Below are 21,791 nucleotides of genomic sequence, written 5' to 3' on the forward strand. Positions count from 1 at the left end.
ACTTCATTTTACAGGTCTGCAAATTTCATAGTAATTAGGTGATAATGAGTAAGTAACCTATTTAAAATGTATTTTGAATTACTGCCAAATTACCCCAATATTTACCTAAAAATTTACCAAAATTTACTTCATTATAAACATTATTTAATAATTTTATGGTGAAATAGCATATAATCGTTAAAATAGGGCCCTTAGACTTGAGAAGTGCCTGTGCGCTGCTCTTCATCGGAGGTGGAAAACCAAAAACTAATAGAAGACACTTCTGATCAGGCACAAATCTCACCATTGTGTGACTTATTGTCTTCACAGATGTAACCTGATAGCTAATGTAATGATTCAGGGAGTTTTTTAAGCAATTTCAAATAAGCTATTTGCTAATTATTATCTATTTATCAGAAGACATGGAAATAAATATATCATAAACATAAATTAACTTTGTATTTTTTTTCCTGGAAATGTATTAAATAAATTACCAGCTATTTATTACTGCTTATTGTGAAATAGTGAAATATAAATATTAAATCATGTTTATAATAGATATAATATAATAATAATAAAAGTCCAGAATCAAGTCTCAAGTCAAGACAGCCAAACAAAGAAATTTTTGATACATTTTGAGGTAAATATTGGGGTAATTTGGCAGTAATTCCAAAGAAATTTCAAATAGGTTACTTGCTGATTATCACATAATTAACATGACATTTGCGGACCTGTAAAATTAAGTGTTACCAAAATTTTCTGTGCCAGGTTGAGGTGGACCAATTTTGGGTATTGAAAGTGCTATGTGCATGGGGTTATTATTTTGTGTTTGTATTATTGTGTTTTTAAATGTGCTGGATATAATATAAGAGGCTTACATACCATTACAGATATCAAGTGCTAAAACTACTGAAACATTTTCTTCCGCATATTATAGTCATTGGCAAGACTTACTGAATTAATTCAGTAACTGACATTGTAACAGATTGATTGGTTTTAACAAATGGGTTTACTGCACCTCAAATCATACTAACCAGTAAATCAGTAAATCCTGTTTCAAAAGCATGCAGCTGCAAATTTTTTGAGTTTCTCTTCCACAATGTATTTTCTCCCTATTTCAAACAATTTTTCACAAAGACATTACACAGTGTTGATTACTTTAAAATGTTGCTGAAAGCAGAAGTTTGTGGAAAGCTAAATATTTCTGTTCACTTAATACTAAAAAAATGTTTTTACATTGTTTCTGTGGCTTTGTCTGTACAAGACGATACATACAAAACACTTCAACAGCTCAAATACAGAGAACACATAATGCACAGCACATGTCAATGTGTCGCAAAGTTTAAAGAAATGGAAGTATAATGATGTCTCTAACTGGACTACATTTCTTTATTCCAAAAATGTACCTGAACAAGAAAAATACATAAAATGTAGTATCAATATACTGTATGAAAAAGACAGGAGCCGAAGGATATCAACAATAGAAACTTTCTACCACAGGCCTTTTTCACAGTAGGAAAGTTAACATGTCTAACTTTTGTACTGTATCGTTTGTGAAATATGCTTATAATGAGGGTTAAAAGTAAAAATATGAGGTGAGCCTCAAGGTTATGTTCCCACTCCTACTCTTCCTCCTCTATGGGAAACACAATAAAAGTGTATATATGTGTTTTTAGACATTGTTTTGAATGAAAGATCAAGGACACTACAGGAATGATAACTTTTCTAACTCACACAAGCTCCGCCCTCTACTGGAATCTAGGGGTAATACTCTCATCCAATCACGAGCACGCTTTCGTCAACTGAAAATTTGCATACAAGTAGCCTGCCAATCAGGATGTGCTTACCCGAATATGTGCGAACCCTACAGTGTATAAGGCGGCACACATGGCTGTCTGTTATCCTTTTTCTCTTCAGCGATTACCGATTTGCCCACTGACTGCTTATCTCCATGGATGGAGTCACTGCTTCAGGAACCTCGTCAGTGCATGTCGTGTCCCGGTCTCATCACCGGGACGGACCTTCAGGACTTCTGCTTCAAGTGCCTTGGGCACCACCCACAGAGAGGGGTGTCCAGCAGCCACCGGCCTGCGAGGCCTGCCGAGCGCTGCCCAAGATTTGATGCCAGCAGCGGTGGGATCACTTCGGAAGGCTGTGATGCTTCGCTGCAATGAGAGCGAGCTGGAGCTCGAAATTGATGCCATCGAGGCCCCCGCCCCAGTCAACAATGCTCCGCCGCTGCCTCCGGTCATCCCTACTGACACACCAGCGTCATCTGCAGATGACAATATCTCATCGCTGTCCGGAACTTCAGAATTTCACGGAAGTCCACCACCGACACCTCTCCACCGGGACTTCCCGCTAGCGATGACCACCGCAGCGGCGGTCTTGGGCGTAGGGTTGCACGGAGACACCTCAAACCCGGCGCACAACCCCGACAAGTGCCTTGTGACCCACCTGCTTCAGCAGCCAGCTGGCTGGTCAGAGAGCAGGAAGCCTCTTCTACTGCTGCTGTATGACAGAGAGACGCTAGAATATTTTGAAAAATATTTCAACAGCGAGCCCAGCGACTGCAGCTGCTAACTATCTGGATGTGTTGGGCGTTTCATTTCGCTCACCTTCTGAGACTGGCATTTTTTACCACAGCATCAGCTAAATTAATAATGTGATTCAAGGTGTTGCAACAGCCACGGGCTGTGTGATGTCTCTAGCTACAATAAGCCAGTTGGCAAACTGCGACAGTAACGGCGTTGACTATCATGCAGGCGCTGGAGTTCATAGCAGCTGCCCATCCGGTGGTGCCGCTGGGGGCCACTGCACATGTGGCTCCTGCAGACGTGGTTTGCCAGCCCAGATTGCATTTAGTCCATCCTGCTTGCTCTTGGTCTTCCCCAGGGTCTTCTCCCAGTTGGATGTGCCCAGCTTTTGTCCACAGGGAGGCTGTCAGGAGGCATCCTAATCAGATGTCTGAACAACCTCAACTGGGTCCTCTTACATGTAATGGAAAGGAGGGGCAGTTCAACTCTGAGCTCTTTATCTGAGCTTCTCACTCTGTCCCTTAGGGTGAGCCCAGATGCACTATATATGAAGGTAACTCATTTCGACTGCCCCACTGCCCAGAGCTAATGGCCGTGAGCAATGTTTGGAACATAGATTGCTCGGTTTAATCCTGAACTTTGCCTTCAGGCTCAACTACAGCTCAAGTACAATGCCTGCATAACCTCAGACGGCAATCCACCTGCCAATCTCCTGGTCCATCTTAACCTCACTCATAAAAAAACACTAACACCATGCCACTTTATCACGCCATTCCTGAGAAAATGTGGATCTCAGAGGCTTGGTGAATTGGTCTCAAGAGTAAACTCTCAGTTAGAAACCTTTACTTTGTGAGTATGTGTACAATACACACAATTATTGACATTTAGCATGATGAAGTGGGATGCTACTAAAAATTGTTTAAATGATTTTTTATATAACCATGAGGCAAACTATACCTCTCCGTATACAGAAATAAACACATAATTTATTACATGATTCACGATGACATGAAGAAAACCTCACCTTTCATACATAATCACCCTATATAAAAAATAGTTAATAGTAATTATTATTATTATTTAACAGCTTGTTGGATTTTCCACTGTGAAATATTGCCAAATGGCTGATATTTTCCTCGATCTGACTACCATTGCCATTACACTCTCCACTAGCACCGCACTGTTGTTGTCATCACGTGACAAACTACCTGCAATCAGTTCTTCTTCACTGCTCTAAAACAGTACTAGCCAGTGGCAGCCATGATGCATCAAGGGCGGCAGTTCTTTGAGCACATTGAAAGAGTATAGAAGCAAAGAGACGAAAAAGAAACTCCGCTGCTTTTTTTGACAACTGCTGCTGCTGCCATTTTGGACTGAAAACGCTTATCATATTTATAATACTTTATTGTTCAACAAAAGCCATTTCCATAGAATATGATAAAAGAACAGAAATAATTTTGCTTTACTTTTGTACAGCACTTTATAGGCGGATGTTTTAATGGCGTCCGGTAGTCGCTTTCAGTCCAAAATGGCGGAAGCTTAGCTCTGCTGCTGGGAACTGATGTTGCAATGGCACGAAAAATTCACTTTCACTTCTTGGCAATATATATTCTTTGGCAGAGTGAAGGCTACTGTTTTGGAGCAACGAAGAAGAATTTCTGGTTAAAAAAGATTTTCTTCTGGGTTAATAAATTATGGTATCGGATTGGTGCATAGACTGGCTGACATGATAAATACAAAAAGTGAAACCAGTGTAGTCTAAAAGTGATGCTCAATAATGGTCAATCATTTATTGGTGAGCAAACATCGTTACAGAATAGGGCCAGCTGTGTGCATTGTCTTTAGTCCCAACATTTTCTTTTTCTGCTCCCTTATTTCTTTATCTTGGGAGACAAAAAGTGCAGGAACAGCAGCCCGTTGTCTCCCATCTGCTCGTGTTTTCACAACATGTTAGCAAGCTATTATTCATTTGTCAGTTAGGGGATCGTGACTATGGGGTTACCGTAGTGAGTTGTCTCACAATGTATCCCAGCCTTTTACTATCTGGTTCACTGGCCTGATCCATCTGGAGCAAAGCTACACTGGGAATAAACCAGTGAGTTTGAGGACTTGTCAACTACTTTATTATATTTAGATCAAGGCGAGCAGCATAATGCAGAACAAGATGAGAAGCTCCTTTTTGCTTGTAAAGCTACACAGCCCTACACTGAGATTTCCTCTGAGATTTCATCCAACCTGTAAGGGTACAATATATGTGTGTGCTGATGTATGCACACATACCCAAGTTACGAGTGCAGTCCATAGGCTTGGCTTACATAAAACCCCATCTGTTTCGAACACATATTCACATCCCTCCTCAGTGTCCAGCTGGGCCCTCCCCTCCACCCAGAGGAGAGGCACTCCAGAGACTGCAATCAGAAAATGTCCCTGGACTGGCTTCCACTGCTCGCTTAACATAATGAGGTCATCACTACACCCAACCCGCTGTACTTTGGGGATGAATAATAAAGTTTTGCAGTCTCTTGGCTCTCAAAACCTTACGCTTTATCCTATGATTCAAAGAGATGAGAATGCAGAGAGGACAGGAAAGAAGGGTTGGGGCTGCAGTTTTTGAAAACTGTCACTGGAAGTTAAAAGCTCAAGAGGAGAATAGCTTTGGTTTTTGGTTTCTTTTAATCACTCCATTGTGACATAAGAGTCATTCACATCTGTTAAAAACAGCAGTCGAGAGCCATTTCATTTTCAAATGCAAGAGACGTGAATGGGCCATGGCCATACAACCAAAACTATTACCACTTAGGAAAGAGTTTTAGATTTCACCCTGAAGATAATGAAGGTTATAAAGCACCTTATTGACTTTATATAAACTTTGCATAATAAATCGGTTTACTACCTTATACCAATGACAGGATTATTCAAAGGTATGTGTGAAAAAATGCAGTATGTGCATAGCATGTATTTGAAAAGTAAAAGCTATGAGAACATGTTTATAACACACTCAATGTACTCACTTGGGGCGGCTGTAGCTCAGTGTGTAGAGCAGGTCGTCCTTTAACCAGAAGGTTTGTGGTTTGATCCTAGGCTCCTCCTGTCTGCATATCAAATCGTCCTTGTGCGAGACACTGAACCCCAAGTTCCTCCCCGGGTGCTTTACAGCAGTCCACTGCTCCTAAGGATGGGTTAAATGCAGAGGTCAAATATCATGTATGTACCTGTATGTATATGACACATCTAATAAAGTTTAAGTTCAGTTAAGCAAAAAAAGTATCCTATAAAGGCAGCTTAAAGACATTTTACAATATGTGATCCTTCTGCCTTCGAAAAGAGGGACATGCCCCATCATACTTTTCAATATTGCTGCAAACACACAATGAATCTCGCAAGAGAAAGGCCAGATCGAGTTAAAATGCAGGCAAAACTGCATCAAGAAAAAGGCTGTCAAAAAGTGTTGTCAAGCCCAGTCCTGAGAGCCAAAGCACTTCTTACGGCCTGGACACATTGGATGCATGAGCAGCGTGTGACGGCTACCTCGCTGAAGTGCTGCGTCTCTCACGCGTGTGGTGTCCACACCGTCAACGTTACTGCTGCTGCGCTGCTACTGCCAGCTGTTTCTTACTACATAGCGTTTGCCTTTCATAATGGCCATTTCATTTCATTATAAATATTTCTATTTATTTTAGACAGAAAGGTTAAGAAGCGTGTGCTCATTTGTAAATAATAATAATAATCCACAATTAAAAGCCGGTACTTCATTTATGGAGCCATGAAAGTCAATGCATATTCATCAAGACTGTCCTGCAAATATTCCAGAATAAAAGCCTTGTGTTAACAAATGAAGGAATTTTGTCCACAGAAAAATGCTAGAGGGCTTTTATTTTGAAAGAGAAATCGGAAGTGTTGAGTTAAAAATAAATATTGTTTTTTTTTCATGTCTGTGACATATTCTACAGATATAGACATTGAAACTGTAGTAATGTTGCTGGTATATGATGTCAAAAGATAATTTTTATTGTCACTGTATTTTTGCTTTGAAACGCATTCGGAAAAAACAAGTGAGACTTCGAATCCCCAAACCTAGACGCAGCCAACACGCAGCCGCGCCGCTCCTGTGCCTCGCCGCTCACGTGGGCTGTGTGGCTGCTATAAACTTTTAAAATGGGCACCGAAATAAAAAAAGCAAGAGGTTCCGCAACGCACACGCGCTGCTCACACGTCCAGTGTGTCCCAGCCGTTAGGGCGTATGTCCATATTAGGGTGATTTTATTCCATTGAAACCGTATTCATTATATGTATCCTTAGAGCAGTTTATAATCAGTGAATCAGGACCAGGATGTGCCTTTTGATAGTGTTATCAATGGAGACAAGTTTTGCTTCTGTTGATTTTAATCCTGGGAGAGTCTCGGGCACATCTTCTCATCCAATGAGATGTAATCACAGTAGCAATCATCATATCATTTCCTCCGAATCCATTCTCTTCATCCTGCTCGTTATCATTATCCTCACATCAACACAAATGCATCACTTGGTCTCGGTTATTATCGAAACTGTTCAACCTCTATTTAAATAGATTTTTTTTGGAGGGGGGGGTCAATGTGACAATCAGATAAGCTATTGTGGTATATTTTCAGGTCTTATACAAGACAGCGGGGCCCCTCTTATGCAAACATGGGTAAATAGCATACGTGGACATAGGGTCCAAAGTCCAGGGGTTGAAAGATAAACATGTAGGACACACATGTTCTTATGCTCAGCTCGCATGTTACATGACAGATGTTGCATAACATCTGTGCCCGATATAAGGAGGCGCGAGAGCCCCAAAGGCAGGACTTTCAGATTCGACTTGAGACCTCCGGGCGCTCTAGACGCCCGTATGACATGTGTGGCTTGTTTGTAATAAACTTTATTATACCAGCAAGAACAGTGTCCTCGGAGCATCCTTCATCATCACTTCAACAGCACTGTCGCAGAAAAGATACGACATAATTTGGCGTCACGAACAGGATCGGAAGTGGCCTCAGCGACAACTTCACAAAACGGTAAGCGCGCTCGATTTAAATGCTGGTCATAAATTGGGGCTGTTATGTGGAGTTGTTTGGACACACCGTAAATTAAGAACCTTCTTGTATGGACATGTACTGTTGATTTGATGTTTAAAGTGAGGCTCCGTGCTAAATTTAATGAAAAAAGGGGAATGAATAGAGAAAAGATATAAAGTGAAGAAAAGAAGTATGAGAAATACAAGGAATAGTTTAGAATAGTCATGGTAACTATAAGGTGTACTAAAGAGTATTGTGCAAGATTAACGCTAAGACACATGCATAAAAAATGCATATTAGACACTGAGTAACGATGGCTCTGACATAGTCCGGAATTAACTTAGAAAGAAAAAATTGGGAAACCTGGATCCAGGTAATTTGAATAAATAAATGTAAAGAGTGTTAAGAGACAGAGAAATAAAGGAAATAAAGGAAATAAAGGAAATGATCATAGGACAGCCGCAAATCGGATAGAATAGAAAGCCCTCAAGTGGAGGAGCATGTAGTATGGGCCGCGAGTAAAACCTGAAAACGACATCTTATGGTCAGTTTAATAACTGGAGAGTGTAGAATCACAATTCGAATGACCGTTACCACTCTGACGCTTGTTGACGAACGGTGTTCAAGAAGTAGCCTCTCTTCGGAGATTTTACACTTCAATGGTAGCACAAATTTTATGAGAAAAAGTAAGGAAAATAGCGGCAGAAAGCATGCTGTACGAATGAAGATATCTAAAGTTGGAGTGAAGAGAATGTGTGTGTATGGACTTTGGGAGGAGATGCAGCTGGGAAAATGTGGGTGTGTGACACATGGCGCCATATGTGTGCCATAAAATGCATGGGAAGAGAATATATGTGTCAAAGTTAATAATTTGTAAGAATAGATACGTGGCCCGATGTATTGTATAAAACCATGAGCTTCTGTTTCCAGAAGACTAAATTAATTAAATAATGTAAAACATAAGCTGTTGATTGTGGGAATTGCTCTGGATCAGAGATCGAAGCGCACCCTCTCTGGATCTCTGCTGTCACTCACGCCGTTGGGCGTGATGACACGGCCGGTAGGAGTGGACGCTTGTTTTCTCTGCAAAAGAGGGACTTCCGGGAGATACAGTAAAAGAATAAAACGATGAGCCACTGAAATGAGCCTGGTTACGATAAACGCATACACATAAGATAAATAACTATAAACCAGGACGAATAAAGTGGAGTTGTGTAACTGCAGTACCCGTATAACCCTTGGAAAAGAATAGAAATATATAATAATAAGAATAAAGAATGTATAAAACCATGAACTTCGTTTAAGAAGGGTAGCGTTTGAAACCCCCCCCCCTCTCTCTCACTCGCCTCAGAATTCCCTAGAGGAGGTTGGAATGTGGGAGTATCCTTGGCCGTTTGAACTGTTTGGATCAGTGGGGTGTACTAAGTGCTTTAATGTGTAGGTAGGGGTTTAAGTTGGGAATAAAATTGATGATGCTGTTAAAGGGACCTAATGGGTTCACAAGAGACTAAATCATTACATGTTTTTTGTCTGTTATGTCATTTATGGTGAATGAGAATTGAGACGGGAGGCACGGCAGCGGGCCGGCACATCACGGAGGGTGGATTACTGACGTCAACTTGGAGGCTCTCCAGGTCAATCTACTAAAAAGGCCGGTACAATTTATTCACAAACTCTTTAACAAAAACAAAACCTGCATTCCCATATTTGTATGTGTTCTCAGTCATAAGCAATATTGATGGTACACATATAGACCTGCTTTCATTTATTAAGCCTAAGAGGAAACTGACCTGCTCATTCAGGAGAAATAAATAAATGAATTAATAGAAAACTTGGCAACGGATTGATCAGTTAATGCATTTGATTAATTAATGGCATATGATTGTTTAGTCTAAACTCTGCTGACAATTACAGATGTTCAGTTATGTTATGGTGCGTAGTTTGTAAGAGAAAGATTACAAAAGAGTGTGATTTTTGGGCACCATGTTTGCTTGAACAGATTGATTATGTCATAGGCAGGTGTAACTAGTTGTGGACTATGTTGACATGATAAAACCGATTGAAGGGAATGCTCAATCGGTTGCCAAGTTCTTATGCAGAGAGGTCATAAGCAGGTGGGGACTTCCAGATCGAATATCCTCAGACAATGGGAAAGAGTTTGTGGATAAGACGGTGAAATTGATTTTGGAAAAAAACTAGGAATTAAACAGCGTACAATTTACTACAGTAACCACTCCAAAGGTGATTAGTACACAGATAAAGCTTGTTACGTTAGTTCCGGAAACAACTAAGAATGTTCATACACCTACTCAGGCTACTACTCTAGTTATGACTTCAAAGGGGATGAATGCTACAACAGTGACGACATCCGTGGCATCTACGACATTTGTAAATACAGCGCAGACATCTAATATGACATCTTGGACCTTTAAGGATGTGGTTAATTTAGTCGAGAAGCAAGTGTCAAAAATAGAGCCTAGCGTGAACAGAAATAATGACATTGTTGAAGTTAGAGAACAGAGGATAGAAGAAAAGTATATAGAGTCATCTACGACAGCTCAAAGGACTATTTTAAACATAGATAATAACTTTGTTGACTCTGATCAGACACCAGGGTACATGATGGATCAATACCATACAATACAAAAGAGAGACACTAAATGGAAGGCGTTTGGGTTTGATTCTTCAGTGTTACAAATCGCAGACCCTTGGGCAGGTAGGAACTTATGGTTTCAGCAAGTAACCCACTCCGTAAGATCGGTTGTGAAAACGGATGGTCCGTGTCTGGTGAAAATCCGACCGCCAAGCTCATGGCCTTCGATTTTAGAGACTATACCAGAACCACTAACTACTATGTGTCAAAGTTATGCATTATCATGGCTCTTGTATCAACAGCAATCATCAGTGGATAAAGTGATGGCTTTAGCAATGAACCTTTTTAAGCCTAGATTGACTTGTTCTTGGTTGGCAGGTTTACCATATGTAAATATACTTGATCAGCATGAAGATATCAGAACAGCGGTCCCTGATATAATGGAGGTGACGGCAGTGGGAGCTAACAGCTGTTTTTGTTCAAATACAACTCATGAAGGACCGGGAACGTTTATGGGGTTATCAAAGTGTGATAAATATATGATGGACTTGGGTAAAATGGAACGTGGGAATAGTAATGATTCGTATGAAGCGTCTTTTCAGGTACCACAACACAAAAAGAAGACAATTGTAAGGGTACATAATCAGATATTGCCAGGGAATGTGACTATCGGGAATTTCAAGGATATTTGGTGGGTCTGTGGTAATAAGGCATACATATTTCTACCATATGGGTGGACAGGATGCTGTTATATGGCACTGTTGAAACTCCCGTATGAGGTTCTTACTATCCAGAAGGGAGAAGGGCCAAAGGGGGTCCAATCTGATGTTGCTTCAAGTAGTAGGAGAAAACGTGAGTTGGCACAGTTTCACAAGTTGGAATCCTACCATTGGAGAATAAGTTTAGGAGAGAAGTGGGGTATAGGATTATTTCCATGGTATGGGGTGGCATTCTTGGCAGATCACATCGACAACATTACCTACACCTTGCAAGGCTTTGCGAACGAAACCATAAGAGGTTTCGAATTGTTGTCAAACACCCAGAGAAGTCACAGACTGACGTTGCTGAAACATGACATGGCTCTTGATTATATTTTGGCCAAACAAGGGGGCTTATGTGTTGCTTTAAATTTATCAGGAGATGCTTGCTATACGTTGATTCCTGATAGTTCTGACAATATGACTAGTGTCATAGAGGCATTGAAGCACATAAGAGATGCGTTTGGCCCATCAGAAGACGCGGGATGGTCTGCAAACGCTTGGTTGCAGGATAAATTGGGGCCACTAGGAGCAGTGTTAGTTCAGGTTTTGGTAGCGCTCGTTCTGTCGTTGTGCGTGATGTTTTGTTTTTGCACGATGTTGTTGACCTTTGCAAAGGCCTTGATAATTAAATGGGTTGGAGTTGTGCTGCCCGGCGATCAAACGTTGATGCCATTATTACACGAAGCTGACACGGACGTGGAAGAGGATGACGCAATAAAGATCGAATTGGTGGAGGAATATCCATTTTAAATATCTCAGAGGATTATAATCCTGTTCTTTACCTCTGCTTTTGCTTGCATAGTTTGTAGTGTTGATTTGGGTTTGCTCTTTCGAGACTTTGTGTAGTCTCGAAGGGGGGGTATGGCAACAAAGGAACAATATGATTAATGGATAATATGATTTCTAATTTCACATTTTTACTTATAGAAGTGTTCTTATTCTGTGTTTGATGTTTTAATTTGTATCTGTTATGTATGCAAAAGATACTGGTTTTCTTTTCTTTCATTCTAGAACATATTGGGGGAAGAACACTGTGAGGGTGGTGGATTGTCAGGGACTCCGAGGGGCTGAATGGATTCAGACACTTCAAACATGAAAATACGAATGGCCTGAAGAACTCTGAACGTGGACTGGCGATACAACATCCAGAGTCAAGACGTCATCGATACTACACCGGCGTCAAGGCTGCTGAGAAACTGCAGCGTTATACAGTCTTATGTCTTCTCTTAGATGTTACCTTAGTATTATTGAAAATGAATTTTCTTTTTTGTGTATTACATGCTTGGGAAATTATGGTTTCTAAATATAATGGGACCTCAGATGTTTTCTTTTTCTTTTTCTCGATGTTTAGGGACAGTGGAGTAGGCAGGAAAAGGTCCATAGAAAGGTGCGATGGGTCGACCAGCCTGACTTTGGACATTATCTTGTTTTGATTTGCTGAGAGTTCCATATGCATTTGCTTAAATCATTTCCATACACAAATTGCTAAAATTCCTCATTTCGGTGTTATGGAGTACTACGTATGGTCGCCTTGGCAGAGGGACCGTGAGAGAATTTTCCTGTCTACATTGTTTAATGGATATTTCAAGAAAGATTAGCTGCCGGACAGGTTTTTCACTCTCACTTTTATACTCCATGTAGTTGTTTCAATGGTAAAAAGGAAGGGTTGTTAAATTTGTCATGTTTATACACCTGTATGTCTTTTATTTTATTTTTTCGAGACTTTGTGTAAGTCTCGAAGGGGGGAATATGTGGTATATTTTCAGGTCTTATACAAGACAGCGGGGCCCCTCTTATGCAAACATGGGTAAATAGCATACGTGGACATAGGGTCCAAAGTCCAGGGGTTGAAAAATAAACATGTAGGACACACATGTTCTTATGCTCAGCTCGCATGTTACATGACAGATGTTGCATAACATCTGTGCCCGATATAAGGAGGCGCGAGAGCCCCAAAGGCAGGACTTTCAGATTCGACTTGAGACCTCCGGGCGCTCTAGACGCCCGTATGACATGTGTGGCTTGTTTGTAATAAACTTTATTATACCAGCAAGAACAGTGTCCTCGGAGCATCCTTCATCATCACTTCAACAGCACTGTCGCAGAAAAGATACGACACTATCTAAAAGGGTCTCTGCACAGTTGTGTGTCAGATTGCCTTTCAAATGCAGAGCACAAGAGTGAGAGTGATTACATTTAAATGAGCACCCCACTTTACATGATGATTTTGGTGAGACTACACTCACAATTACCTCTGCTGTGCTTTCAACCAGAGACACTAAAATAGGAGAATTCTTTTGAAGATAAATGTCTTATTAAAAATGACAGTCTAACTGTATAGGCTTGTTAACATGATGCTTTGGTTATTCAAGCCTTTCTTAGCCTTTCTTGCCCCAAGTATTCCTTAGCAGTAGGCTTGTCATGGTAGTCGGTGTTACCGGTGTTACACGGTGGTCGGGCATATACCCATTACATTACGTACCCGCCGTTTTGCAGAAATAAAACCCATTTAGTTAATTTTGGCGTATCAGTGCAGTGTTATCAATACATAGTCGGACGACGAACGCTACAAACTGAAAGTGAATGCATCTGCTCTGTAAGGTGTCAGCTCAGAGTAGCAAGTGTCATATTTCACACACACGGGACAAAAGAGAGTTGACAGACAAGAGTGATGGCAGAGGATTTGGTGTCGAAGCGAAAAGCAAAAGCGCATATTTGGCAATATTTCAGATTTAAAACCAATGCTATAAGGGAACCATAATGTTAATGAGGTAATCGCTGTGAGGAGGACGCAGTGAAAGCTCTACCGAAGAGGCCAGACACACAGCCACCCGACGTTAAAGATCAAAGTAAGCTCGCTACATATATTGACCATCATATTTTCTTGTAAAACGTCCGGTGTAATTGGTAACACCGGTGTTGTCACACGTTTATTAACCGGTGGGAAAATTTCCTCACCGTCACATCCCTACTTAGCAGTTCAACATACTTGCCAACTCTCCCAATTTTCCCGGGAGACTCCCGTTGTTCATTGCCCCCTTCCGGTTTCCTCCCGGGATGACGATTCTCCCGTATTTCTCCCGATTTATGACACATATTCACACCTTTTTGTCCTTTTCCTTATCTCAACCTGTTTCTGACACTGGCACAGCATTTATAAGCCATACTGTTTCAACCCGGACAACAATACAGCTGCAGCTAATGTTTTTTTTCCTGTCAGAAGAGAGTGCTTGCACCACTACATTGAGCTGCTGGGTCACAGCCTGCAGCGCCCAAAGTTGGGCTTTGCTCAACGCAGAAAAAAGCCATCGTCGCGCCGCACAAGCCATTGGAAATAACAGGTTGGGTTTCAGAGCGCATTGGTGCCATTGTCGCCGTTTGAAAGGGCTTTCAGTGAGTAAGTGAGAGAAGGAGAAATGGAAAGTACTAAGAAAAAGAATTACTCAAGCAGGGGAAACATTTTTATGAATGAATGAAAACTGATGAATAGCCTGTTAGTTTATGACAGAGATTCACATGAGTTCACACCAGAGGTGTGAATTATTCAGTTTTCTTTCCTGAGAATTAAAAGTTTAATTAATTATTAAGTAGTTCTACTTAGCATAAAATGCTGTTGCAGTGTACTTATTATTTTGCTATTTTTCATTTCCTTTAAAAGTCACCAGAATGCAGGAAACAAAGTCTTTGAAACTCAATTTTTCTGGGGGAGGACCCCCCTACCCCCACTTTAGTTTCTGAATCCTCCCTATTTTTGCGGTCTCAAGGTTGGCAACTATGCTAGTGCAACATAATGTACTCTGTAATGTACTATTTTTTGCTGACAGCCTCTGTAGCATCCTGAGTCATGAATTATAGATTGTTCATGATTTAATACATGAGATGAAATTAATCATTCAGACAACTGTCAGACGTGATATATATTATTAGATGTGGTTTAATGGCTATCTTTTATCCTTTGGTGAGTGTGTGGGAAGTAATTCACAGTAAATGTTCTCAGGTCTACGGATCATGAGAGAAATCTTTACTTCAACAACTTACCATCACCTTTCACCATCAGCCTTCACTGCTGATATTACTGCCAGGCTGCTGAAAATGATGCTATAGCAGTCGGATCCCATTAGAAAACAATGTATCTACAGTATGTAATAGATCCCTCTAGTGTTGCTGCTAGAATAATCTACCATAGAAGGTCAGATTGCTCAAGGACGAGATGGTTGCATACCCGGCGAACGTGCATTTATTCATCCCTTCAAGGGCTGAAATACTAAAGTATAATAATGTCAGATCTTTTTCTTACTTACTTTACCATCCCTCTCCACCAATCTAATAAAATGCTTGAAGGGACAGTTTCTACTCCAATAAAAAAGCAGTTGTGTTTGTGAAACGTACTGTGGATTATTATGCACTCAGGGACGAGATGGCATATTTGTGATCATGTTGCCCTTTCTGCGTCACCCAGCGGCTTGCTTTGTTAGCATCCAAGGTTGTGAGGAGTGTGCTGACCAGATAAGCTTGTGTGGCATCTCCCAGAGATGCAAACACTACAATGGGATTTAATATGAGAATGAAACAGCATCTGCCTGTCATTTTGTCTGCGTTTGTGACTCTGAGGCTTGCATACCAAACACAACCCTCAGAAGAACCGAGTAATGCCATCTGCTAGGATTTATGCAAGAATATACTCTGAATTTAAAGATAAAATGTTCACGTGGCTTTTCCAAAGACTTGTTTTGCAGACGGGACGTGCAAACCAAAGCATTCACGGTTTAACTTTTAAATAGAAAAACAACCTTCATACACTGAAGTCAAGCATGTCTTATCTTCAGGCCAAACAAGCTGAACGGAGGTCAATTTGTGGCACCACAGTGCTGGTTCCATACTAGCACACAGCCTTCGGGGAAGGTTCCCAACTCATTTTAGCGTTTCTGTTTCCAGCTTCAGCACATCTGTAAGCTCTTCTGAATGAAAAGGGGCTTTTTATACAAGATAGATGCAGTGTTGTGTATAATATTGTAAAAAACCTTTTCAAAACATGTAAATAAGAGGTTGTGTTAAGAATTATTTATATGAACATAATGTTTAGGATGTCATACATAAAGGTGAGAAATGGCTTGTTTACATCTTGTTGTGCAGTTGCAAGTCCTCTGTTTTTGTTGTGTATCCCCCCCATCGGGTACAGCTGTATAATCCTAAAAGTGTGCTCCAGGGATGACATATTTTTATAGGCCAACCAGGAAGTTAGCATCGTCCTGGTTCCCTCGACAAAAAGCCAATGGGATTTTTCTATTGGGTTTTGGATTATTGCAGAAAATAAGCTCTGTGGCAAACACACTTTTTTAATACTTACACATTTTGTTCAGCAAGATAATCTTCACAAATGAACACCACTTTTATGATTTTTGAAGCATGAATGCAATCGGCAGAAGTAAAAAGCTAACGTTAGGCTATAAACGAACTACACCACAGTCGCATGTGTGGGATGATGATGTGCCTGATGATGTTTAGTACTCTCATTTAGCCACTTGTTAGCAACCGTTCTAAAGACACATTAAGGCTTCAAAAGTCATGAGTGGGGTATTTATTTATGTATTTTATGTTGTATAACAAAATGTTAACATCTTTTAAGCTTGTGTTAACCTTAGACCTTATTTCAGGCATCTAACTAAAAACCCATTCAAAAAAAACATTGACTTCCTGACGAGGGAACCAGAAGTGCAAAAATACTAACTAATTTCTGGGTTTTAGGACTCATTTCTGTAGCACTCTATGGTGCTGAGAGAACAACAAACTTGATCAACTGCATTCTTAAAGGTATAGTGTGTAGGATTTGGTAGAATCTAGTGGTGTGATTGCAGATTGCGGAGTACCGCGCCGTTCACTCCTCCCTTTCCAAGGCTGCGGTAACATGAGCAGTCGAGTAAAAATACATATTTATGAAATATGCACTGTTCCTTTAATCTGTGTACAGTAGAAGTGGGATCTCTATCATTAGACAATAAGGTCAGGAGTTGTCACCTGGATACACATGAGGAAGACATTTGGAGAACAAACACGATGGTGCAAAAGGTCAGTGAAAGCTAGAAAATTGAAGACTAATCATCAACTTCAGTATAAATCATCCCTGCCCCATCATCACATCTGCAGATACAAACACACATGCACAGCTGTTATTGCATGAATGAGTCATGTTTGTCATTGCTCCAGCTCCTTGAAAAGCTGCATGAATGATGTCATGCTGGATCTTTTACAGACAGAAAGCCCCTCCAAAGATGTGAGAAACCTTAGCATCCGCTGAAGAAGATGAACTACACTTTGTGCTTGAAAATGTTATGACCTTTCATGAGAAAGAAAAGAACAACCATGGCACAGAGCGCCTTGGTTCCTCACAGCTGTCAGTAACAAAAGGAGATTGGAGAGCACAATGAATGAGGGAAAGAGGGAAAAGGGACAGTAACAGACAAAGAGACATCAATTATTCATACTTCCTGGGTATGTATTTGGAGGATGCAACTACATATTCAAAACTAGAAACAGCAAATGTTGGTTGTTTCTGGCCACAGGTTTATTTCCAGAGTGGTTTTTACTTCTCAGACACAAAATTCACTCTAAAGTATTTTGAGTAAATGTACCAACAAGGCCTTAGGGGGGTGTTGTAATTACTTTTCTAGGCTTTTGTCCAGGAAACACAGCTAATTTTCCTTGTGGAAGCCCTAAAATAGGAGGAAAGACAGAATTGTCTCTGGCCATTTCATTAATACACAGCAGTAAGCATTCGTCCATTTAATTTGCATTAGGATATCAAAGGGTACAAATGTACAAATGATAAATAAGCGACAGCAAACCCCCCATCATATTCATACTGTATAACTATCTCTCCAACACACATACACTATACATGTTCAGCTCTACAGTACATTTCACCATATCCGCCACCAAATGCACGTTACTCTCTTTCCATGTTAAAGGTTCAGTGTGTAGGATTTGTCGGGATCTAGCGGTGAAACTTCTCCCTTACGCCAAGTGTGTAGGAGAACTACGGTGTCCAAAGTGAAAACGCGAATGGTCCTATCTAGAGCGAGTGTTTGGTTTGTCCAGTCTCGGCTACTGAAGAAACATGGCAGCCGCCCACTCCCTATGTAGATATTTAGAGCTGCATTGATTAATCAATTAGTTGTCAACTATTAAAGTGATCGCCAACTACAATGACAGTCGGTTAATCAGTTTGAGTCGTATTTTAAGAAATAAAAGTCAAAATTCTCTGATTTCTGATGATTTTCTGGTTTCTTTACTACTCTATGAAAGTAAACTGAGTAACTTTTAGTTGTGGACAAAACAAGACATTTGACAACGCCATCTTGGGCTTTGGGAATCACTGATCGTCATTTTTCACCATTTTCTGACTTTTTATAAACCAAACAACTTAACAACTTAACTTAATTAATCGAGAAAATAATTGAATATTGCAGGCCTAATCATATTGATATTCTTAACTGATAAAGATGGTGCAAAATGTATGTAAATTAATTTTTATTTCCAATGATTAAATGATAAGAGGTTCAACTAAAAAACACTATAGTAACACTATTCTTAACCAAGAACCACAGTTACTACTCTAACCACAGAGTTGTTTGATTGCAATAGAAAGGGCTTAGAGACACTAATGGTGCAACCATGTGTGCATTAATAATGTGATTCAACAGAGGGTGAAAGGCCCCCACTAAGAGGATGATTGTATTACATGATTGCAATATATTTATAAATATATATATACTGCTCCCCACACCACAGGAGAGACATGGAAACGATAATGCAAGCTAAAATTATGTATCCTTTTAAAATGGATTTGCATTTGATAGGAAGAAAAATAATGTGAACCATCTTAAGGTAATATAGTGAAATATGAGTCTCCATAAAAAATCTAATTTTAATGTTTTATTTATAACAGGTATTTCTTGTTACGGCAGTCGTCATTAAAAAGCTTACAGTGAACTTTCCATTGAGGGATAGAGGACTATAACATTCACACAGAGTAGATGGTTATAAAGATACTAGGGCTGTCAAAATGAATGCGCTAATAACATGTTAACACAAATTTGTTTTAATGCCACTAATTTTTTTAACACATTAACACAACTTGTGATTTGTAGGTTGTAGCAAGCTTAGTCTTAAAGGTAGAGTGAAGGTACTGGCATCATCTGACACTAGAAAATGTAAAGAATCCTTTGGTACTAGCCATGTCATTCTAGTATGTCGCAAAGGAAGATAAATAATGCTCCGAACGTATGCTACATTTTGGTGAGGAAAAACTATCATTGCCATTTCAAAGGGGTCCCTTGACCTCTGACCTCAAGATATGTTAATGAAAATGGGTTCTATGGGTACCCACGAGTCTCCCCTTTACAGACATGCCCACTTTATGGTAATCACATGCAGTTTTGGGGCGAAATAATAGTAACTATGTTGTATGAAACTTGAGAGTGGATCAACAATAGATATGTTAACACTTAGACTCAAGATTACTTGTCTTCAATACCTGGAACACTATTGTACATAAAAGCAGGATTCATTATCAGCATTACGTTTGTCCACCTTCCTATCAACACTTAAATAAAGTGTAAACATGAAGTGGCAATAAAAGGTCCCACAGTCACAACTGTCTTTACTCGGGGCTCCTGGATGGCTGAAATCATGAGTGGCAGATGCATTCACTCCGTGTTGCCAATTTGCCAATGTGACAGTAGTTCAAGACAACAAGCACCCTCAGGGAGACTGCCAACCTCAATTGATGACACTGCACTGGGCTCCATTTGTCTTTTCCATTGCGTTTGCAACAGTGTGGCAAGAAGACTTGCTTCTTGACTTCATAATCTTGATTTATAGAAGTCATTTGGCTCACAAAGGGAATCTTGGGCTTAGAGAGCTACCTAAAAAACAGTTAAGAAGGAGTACCAGCCACTTACTTTGTAAAAGGGATTAACCCTCCGAGACCCGCGGGATCGCCCAATTTACTGTCTTTCAGAGTAAATCCAGGAAACTATTGGTACCAACCACGTCATGATAGCTGAGAAGGAGGTTAAATAACACTCCAAAGTTGGACTTAATGTTGGCAAGAAAAGGGGTCCCTTGAGCTCTGACTTCAAGATATGCAACCAAAAATAGGTTCTATGGGTACCCACGAGTCTCCCCTTTGCAGGATATAAATGTGTTATTTTCGCCCATTCTAAAATGGTATGTTTGAATATTTCAGCATACTAAACAGTCTTGGAATTACATAAATTGGGTATGACTGGAAAAAAATTTACCTCACTGTATAAAATGACCTGTGGTGACCTCTAGGATAGGTGGCCTCATGAAACTTTACAATAACAAACTAAAGACCTAAGTCATTAAGAGGATTTGTATGGCTTAGGAAGATTGACAATAACGGGGTTTCTAAGCAGTTTCCAGAACAGTAGTGCTCGCCATCTAATCACCAAAAAAATGCAATTCTTGCAGAAATCTCTAATATCAAAAGTATTTGATACCAAATCACAGCATGAGTTTTTTCTATGGTGTTCCTCAAGGTCTTGGTGTCTTAGTGTGGTATTTTGGATGGATTATGATCATTTTTAACAATTTGGTGGTGAAAGTGGTTTAATTTAGCACCAAATCTGTGTAACAAATTGTATCAACCCAAAAATTGATGCAACAACCTATGAGACATAAGTGAGCATGGGAATGGTCATCATATACTTCGATCATAATGTTCTAAACCCTTATACATTTTCACAATTAATTCTACTTAATTAATTCATTAATTCATGTTTATTTCTTATTTATGACGTGAACAACTTGACACACAGTGCTGAGCTGCATCTCAAATTAATCCCCAGGTTCCCACCTTTAAGATGATGTACACCACTTATATGTGACATCTACTGTTAACCTGCTATCTCCCCCTAAAGACCCCCTGTACCCTCCTAAAAAAGACAAAACCTGTGTATTCTGGGTCTCAGAGGGTTAAGAGTTATTTTTGTGTGTCTGCGCATTGTATGTTTTGGATTATGCAGAGATCAGGGTAACACAAATCTTCCTATTTTCACTCTTTCAGAATGTAACATGTCTACTCTTTTATTTACCTTGTTAGCTTTTTAAAAGAAGCACACACTGCCATCAGAGTTGGGACTAACTACCGATATAAATCCCTGAATACAAGATATATAATAAAATGTGATATATCCAATCAATTAACTGAATCTGAGTCTTAGTCTAGCACATTTCCATTAATTGGAAACCAGTTCACCTCTCGTCCTTACACTGATTAAATGACAAGCATTTCATACCGAGCTTGTATTGCTAAAGTGTTGGTGCACTTCCTAATAAACCCTGAGGCAAATAAAAGCAGAGGGACAAAGACTACGCCAGCAGACAGCCACTCTAGATTAGAGGCCACACAGCCTTGAGTACTGACTGTTTTATAGTGTGTGTACTGTCACTTGATCTGAAATATACACTGTTACAAAGTCCTGTTCAATGACTCTCATCCATTTATAAACAGATCTCCAGGGAGGTCTCAAAGCGAATGCTTCGCCCAGAGTGCAGCCTCGCTGGTTTATATCGAACCTCCAGACAGTTTAACTGCTAACCAGAGGACCACTGTGCTTCCATTGCCAAAGAATACTGCAGAGCTGTTACTATATGAGAACAATAAATTCCTTTGAAGGACGATGCATTTTGTTCCGTGAGACTGTAAAATGCATTTGTTAATGAGCACAGAACAGAAGCAAAATTGGAAAACTCCTTGAATTGCTCATTCTTGATGTCCTTATGTGGAAAGTCTCAAATGAAAAATACTACCTCCCCTTGATAACACCAGCGGGAACAAGGTAAAGCTTTATGTTTTTTC

The sequence above is a fragment of the Sebastes fasciatus genome, chromosome 3 (assembly GCF_043250625.1).
Source record: "Sebastes fasciatus isolate fSebFas1 chromosome 3, fSebFas1.pri, whole genome shotgun sequence".
Classification (NCBI taxonomy): Eukaryota; Metazoa; Chordata; class Actinopteri; order Perciformes; family Sebastidae; genus Sebastes; species Sebastes fasciatus.